The sequence below is a fragment of the Phyllobates terribilis genome, unplaced genomic scaffold (assembly GCF_046119375.1).
Source record: "Phyllobates terribilis strain yellow unplaced genomic scaffold, ASM4611937v1 Scaffold_11__3_contigs__length_659146591, whole genome shotgun sequence".
NCBI lineage: Eukaryota > Metazoa > Chordata > Amphibia > Anura > Dendrobatidae > Phyllobates > Phyllobates terribilis.
In genome coordinates, this window is record NW_027362771.1 from 610,166,370 (window position 1) to 610,173,000 (window position 6,631).

The 6,631-nt window shown below is 37.8% G+C and overlaps 2 non-coding genes across 2 annotated transcripts; both read right to left on the reverse strand.

The window, feature by feature from the left end:
• Positions 1-4,090: 4,090 nt before the first annotated feature.
• On the reverse strand, positions 4,091-4,172 carry TRNAL-AAG (transfer RNA leucine (anticodon AAG)). The gene has a single exon. It is a non-coding gene; the product is annotated as a tRNA-Leu (tRNA).
• A 1,377-nt stretch (positions 4,173-5,549) lies between these two features.
• TRNAL-UAG (transfer RNA leucine (anticodon UAG)) lies at positions 5,550-5,631 on the reverse strand. The gene has a single exon. It is a non-coding gene; the product is annotated as a tRNA-Leu (tRNA).
• Positions 5,632-6,631: the final 1,000 nt, after the last annotated feature.

Below are 6,631 nucleotides of genomic sequence, written 5' to 3' on the forward strand. Positions count from 1 at the left end.
CAATTTAAATTAAAAAGCTTAGAGCTGCCTCCACCACAGGGGGGCTCGCTCGACCCACCAGCGGACAGGCACCAGTATTGGGAGAGGGGGGCTGGCCGTCAGGGTTCACCGCGGCTCTGGCACAAACCCGGCGACACGGAGGTGGCACGGGCAGGAGCGGACTGAACGTGTCGGCTTCTCACTTTTTGGATTTTAGAAGGGCATGACATGCCTATATCTGTGTCTCCCCCTCCTTTTACTCCTCCACCTCTTTTCTTTTCGCATGACTATATGTACTTGTCACTTTTCCATGTGTTAGTTGTGTCTTCTGAGCAGTTTGTCAGCTTTTGGACACCTTCAAAGGTGTTTTCTATGTGTTTCTATGTGTTTTTGTTTGCCTGCCATTGGTTTTAACGGTGTTCGAAGGTGTTCGACGAACAGTTCGACGAACAGTTCGGCGAACACACGGGTGTTCGACGAACCGAACTCGAACACTACGGGGGTGGCTCAACACTAGTGAAGATCACTTGATGTTACATTTGCTTTCTTAGAGAACACAGAAGCCAAATAGGAATTTAAAAGTTCAGTCTTCTCAACATCATTATTGACCACTTTACCCTTTCATCCTTTAAAAATCCTATAGCATCTTTGGCTTTTCTTTTACTTTTTACTTACTTCCAAAATCCTTTCTTATTGCTTTTGGTCTCTCTTGCAAGCCTCAATTCATTACAGTCTTGAGCTCTTCTAACGCTAGCCCAGCTTTCCCTGCAGACAGCATTATATTCTTCTTTAGATATGAACCCTTCTTTCCATTTGATACTCATTTCTTTGTTCCTTTTTATCAAGCTTTTAAGTTCAGTATTCAGCCATCCTGGTCTCCATAAATGCTTTCCATTCTTCCTTCTTTTCGGGATTGTTACTGATTGTGCAGTGAGAATTAAATTTAGCAAAATCTCCCATCCTTCCTGGACATTTCTTTCCTTTAGAACATCCTACCTTTCCTTCCTTTTTACTGAGTCCATTAAAAACTTCCTTTCTACAGTCCAATCTTATAATCTCAGTTTTCGCATATTTTCCTCCTTTTCTAGTTCAAAATTAAAGGATAGCATGATCGCCGCCTCCTAAGTTCCCAATCCCCTTTATTCCTCAACCGTTTCCTAATTTTTGGTAAAAATTAGATCCAAATAAATAATGGCAGCTGTGGGACTTGGACACACGCCTCCAGAGAGACTGAAGCCTAAATCCAGCGACTTAGACCGCTCGGCCATGCTATCTCTTAAATATGTTTAAAGTTATTTATATCAGAAGTTTGCTTTTGATGCAAGTGGCAGAAAATATTTTATATCCAATAAGACAAAAAGACAAATGTTATTATGCAACAGCAACATAATTATCAGGGAATTGTTTGTACATTGACTCTGGGGCACCATTTTACAAAACATATGACTTGTATCCAGATATTTACCTAATCTTTCCTATGTTGGCTCATGCGCTAATTTTTAGATATCACTGAATTAGGTGGTATAGATAACTTGCTATGATCTCTTATATACAGGACACTCAAACATGAAGGATTCCTACACCCCTGCCTGTACGTAACAGGTAATCAGAAGCAGCAGCAAGGAAGACATTATACAGCATTGTAGAGCAATGTAGCTATGAGTTCATCACTAGGGTGACTTACTGGAAAGAAGCAGAAGCAGCATGGCTCTGTTTATGTTTGCTAATCACTCTGATCATCTTGTACTGATAATCCTAAAAAGGCAGCAGGGATATGAGCTAGCAGTTAGACTTCTTTTAACCAAGATTGATTTTGGCAAATTTTGAGAATGATTGATCATTGATTGAACTGACATGGATGTAACATAGATGGTAAATTATGTAATTCTGATGCCTAAAGCCAACATGACTATTCATATGCCGTATTCATACGTATGACTTGCTCACATGTTCCTTTTTATTTTTACAGCACAGTGAAGATCACTTGATGTTACATTTGCTTTCTTAGAGAACACTGAAGCAAAACAGGAATTTAAAAGTTCAGTCTTCTCAACATCATTATTGACCACTTTACCCTTTTCATCCTTTAAAAATCCTATAGCAGCTTTGGCTTTTCTTTAACTTTTGACTTACTTCCAAATCCTTTCTTATTGCTTTTGGTCTCTCTTGCAAGCCTCAGTTCATTACTGGCTTTAGCTCTTCTAACGCTAGTCCAGCTTTCCCTGCAGACAGCATTATATTCTTCTTTAGATATGAACCCTTCTTTTCATTTGATATTCATTTTTTTGTTCCTTTTTAGCAAGCTTTTAAGTTCAGTATTCAGCCATCCTAGTTTCCATAAATGCTTTCCATTCTTCCTTCTTTCCGGGAATGTTACTGATTGCGCAGTGAGAATTTAATTTAGCAAAATCTCCCTTCCTTCCTGAACATTTCTTTCCTCTAGAACATCCTACCTTTCCTTCCTTTTTACTGAGTCCATTAAAAACTGCCTTTCTACAGTCCAATCTTAAAATCTCAGTTTTCGCAGGTTTTCCACCTTTTGTAGTTCAAAAGTATAGGATAGAATTACGGCTGCCTCCTAAATTCTCAACCCCCTTTACTTCCTCAACTGTTTCCTAATTTTTGGTAAAAATTAGATCAAAATAAATAATGGCAGCGGTGGGATTTGAACACACACCTCCAGAGAGACTGGAGCGTTAATACAGCGCCTTAGACCGCTCCGCCACACTACCTCATACGGATGTTCAAACTTATTTAAATCAGAAATTTGCTAATGATATAAGTTGCAGAAAACATTGTATAACTAATTAGACAAAAATACAAATGTTATTATGCATGAGCAACGTAGTTATCAGGGATTTGTTTGTACATTGACTCTGGGGCACCATTTTACAAAACATATGACTTGTATCCAGATATTTAACTAATCTTTCCTCTGTTGGCTCATCCGCTAATTTTTAGATATCACTGAATTAGGTGGTATAGATTACTTGCTATGATTTCCCATATACAGGACACTCAAACATGAAGGATTTCTACACCCCTGCCTGTACATAACAGATAATCCGAAGCAGCAGCAAGGAAGACATTATACAGCAGTGCAGAGCAATGTAGCTATGAGTTCATCACTAGGGTGACTTACTGGAAAGCAACAGAAGCAGCATGGCTCTGTTTATGTTTGCTAATCACTCTGCTCTTCCTGTATTGATAACCCTAAAAAGGCAGCAGGGATATGAGCTAGCAGTTAGACTTCTTTTGACCAAGATTGATTTTGGCAAATTTTGAGAATGGTTGATCATTGATTGAACTGACATGGATGTAACATAGATGGTAAATTATGTAATTAATTCTGATGCCTAATGCCAACATGACCACTCATATGCAGTATTCATACGTATGATTTGTTCACATGTTCCTTTACATCTACAGCTCAGTGAAGATCACTTGATGTTACATTTGCTTTCTTAGAGAGCACAGAAGCAAAATAGGAATTTAAAAGTTCAGTCTTCTCAACATCATTATTGACCACTTTACCCTTTTCATCCTTTAAAAATCCTATAGCATCTTTGGCTTTTCTTTAACTTTTGACTTACTTCCAAAATCCTTTCTTATTGCTTTTGGTCTCTCTTGCAAGCCTCACTTCATTACTGGCTTTAGCTCTTCTAACGCTAGCCCAGCTTTCAATGCAGACAGCATTATATTCTTCTTTATATATGAACCCTTCTTTTCATTTGATATTCAATTCTTTGTTCCTTTTTAGCAAGCTTTTAAGTTCAGTATTCAGCCATCCTGGTCTCCATAAATGCTTTCCATTCTTCCTTCTTTTTGGGATTGTTACTGATTGTGCAGTGAGAATTTAATTTAGCAAAATCTCCCATCCTTTCTGGACATTTCTTTCCTTTAGAACATCCTACCTTTCCTTCCTTTTTACTGAGTCCATTGAAAACTGCCTTTCTACAGTCCAATCTTAAAATCTCAGTTTTCGCAGGTTTTCCACCTTTTGTAGTTCAAAAGTATAGGATAGAATTACCGCTGCCTCCTAATTTCTCAACCCCCTTTACTTCCTCAACTGTTTCCTAATTTTTGGTAAAAATTTGATCCAAATAAATAATGACAGGGGTGGGATTTGAACCCACGCCTCCATAGAGACTGGAGACTTAATCCAGCGCCTTAGACCGCTCGGCCACGCTACCTCATACGGATGCTCAAACTTATTTAAATCAGAAATTTGCAAATGATATAAGTTGCAGAAAACATTGTATGACTAATTAGACAAAAATACAAATGTTATTATGCATGAGCAACGTAGTTATCAGGGATTTGTTTGCACATTGACTCTGGGGCACCATTTTACAAAACATATGACTTGTATCCAGATATTTAACTAATCTTTCCTCTGTTGGCTCATCCGCTGAGTTTTAAATATCACTGAATTAGGTGGTATAGATTACTTACTATGATCTCCCATATACAGGACACTCAAACATGAAGGATTCCTACACCCCTGCCTGTACGTAACAGATAATCAGAAGCAGCAGCAAGGAAGACATTATACTGCAGTGCAGAGCAATGTAGCTATGAGTTCATCACTAGGGTGACTTACTGGAAAGCAGCAGAAGCAGCATGGCTCTGTTTATGTTTGCTAATCACTCTGCTCATCCTGTATTGATAACCCTAAAAAGGCAGCAGGGATATGAGCTAGCAGTTAGACTTCTTTTGACCAAGATTGATTTTGGCAAATTTTGAGAATGGTTGATCATTGATTGAACTGACATGGATGTAACATAGATGGTAAATGATGTAATTAATTCTGATGCCTAAAACCAGCACGACCACTCATATGCAGTATTCATACGTATGACTTGTTCACATGTTCCTTTTCTTCTACAGCACAGTGAAGATCACTTGATGTTACATTTGCTTTCTTAGAGAACACAGAAGCCAAATTGGAATTTAAAAGTTCAGTCTTCTCAACATCATTATTGACCACTTTACCCTTTCATCCTTTAAAAATCCTATAGCATCTTTGGCTTTTCTTTTACTTTTGACTTACTTCCAAAATCCTTTCTTATTGCTTTTGGTCTCTCTTGCAAGCCTCAATTCATTACTAGCTTTAGCTCTTCTAACGCTAGCCCAGCTTTCCCTGCAGACAGCATTATATTCTTCTTTAGATATGAACCCTTCTTTCCATTTGATACTCATTTCTTTGTTCCTTTTTAGCAAGCTTTTAAGTTCAGTATTCAGCCATCCTGGTCTCCATAAATGCTTTCCATTCTTCCTTCTTTTTGGGATTGTTACTGATTGTGCAGTGAGAATTTAATTAAGCAAAATCTCCCATCCTTTCTGGACATTTCTTTCCTTTAGAACATCCTACCTTTCCTTCCTTTTTACTGAGTCCATTAAAAACTTCCTTTCTACAGTACAATCTTATAATCTCAGTTTTCGCATATTTTCCTCCTTTTGTAGTTCAAAATTAAAGTTTAGCGTGATCGCTGCCTCCTAAGTTCTCAAACCCCTTTATTCCTCAACCATTTTATAATTTTTGGTAAAAATTAGATCCAAATAAATAATGGCAGCAGTGGGACTTGAACCCACACCTCCAGAGAGACTGGAGCCTAAATCCAGCGCCTTAGACCGCTCGGCCACGCTACTTCTTACAGATGTTTAAAGTTATTTATATCAGAAGTTTGCTTTTGATGTAAGTGGCAGAAAATATTTTATATCCAATAAGACAAAAAGACAAATGTTATTATGCAACAGCAATGTAATTATCAGGGAATTGTTTGTACATTGACTCTGGGGCACCATTTTACAAAACATATGACTTGTATCCAGATATTTAACTAATCTTTCCTCTGTTTTCTCATCCGCTAATTTTTAGATATCACTGAATTAGGTGGTATAGATTACTTGCTATGATCTCCCATATACAGGACACTCAAACATGAAGGATTTCTAGATCCCTTCCTGTACGTAACAGATAATCAGAAGCAGCAGCAAGGAAAACATTATACAGCAGTGCAGAGCAGTGTAGCTATGAATCCTTCACTATAGTGACTTACTGGAAAGCAGATGAAGCAGCATGGCTCTGTTAATGTTTGCTAATCAATCTGCTCATCCTGTATTGATAACCCTAAAAAGTCAGCAGGGATATGAGCTAGCAGTTAGACTTCTTTTAACCAAGATTGATTTTGGCAAATTTTGAGAATGGTTGATCATTGATTGAACTGACATGGATGTAACATAGATGGTAAATGATGTATTTAATTCTGATGCCTAAAGCCAGCATGACCACTCATATGCAGTATTCATACGTATGACTTGTTCACATGTTCCTTTTCTTGTACAGCACAGTGAAGATCACTTGATGTTACATTTGCTTTCTTAGAGAACACAGAAGCAAAATAGGAATTTAAAAGTTCAGTCTTCTCAACATCATTATTGACCACTTTACCCTTTTCATCCTTTAAAAATCCTATAGCATCTTTGGCTTTTCTTTAACTTTTGACTTACTTCCAAATCCTTTCTTATTGCTTTTGGTCTCTCTTGCAAGCCTCAGTTCATTACTGGCTTTAGCTCTTCTAACGCTAGCCCAGCTTTCCGTGCAGACAGCATTATATTCTTCTTTAGATATGAACCCTTCTTTTCATTT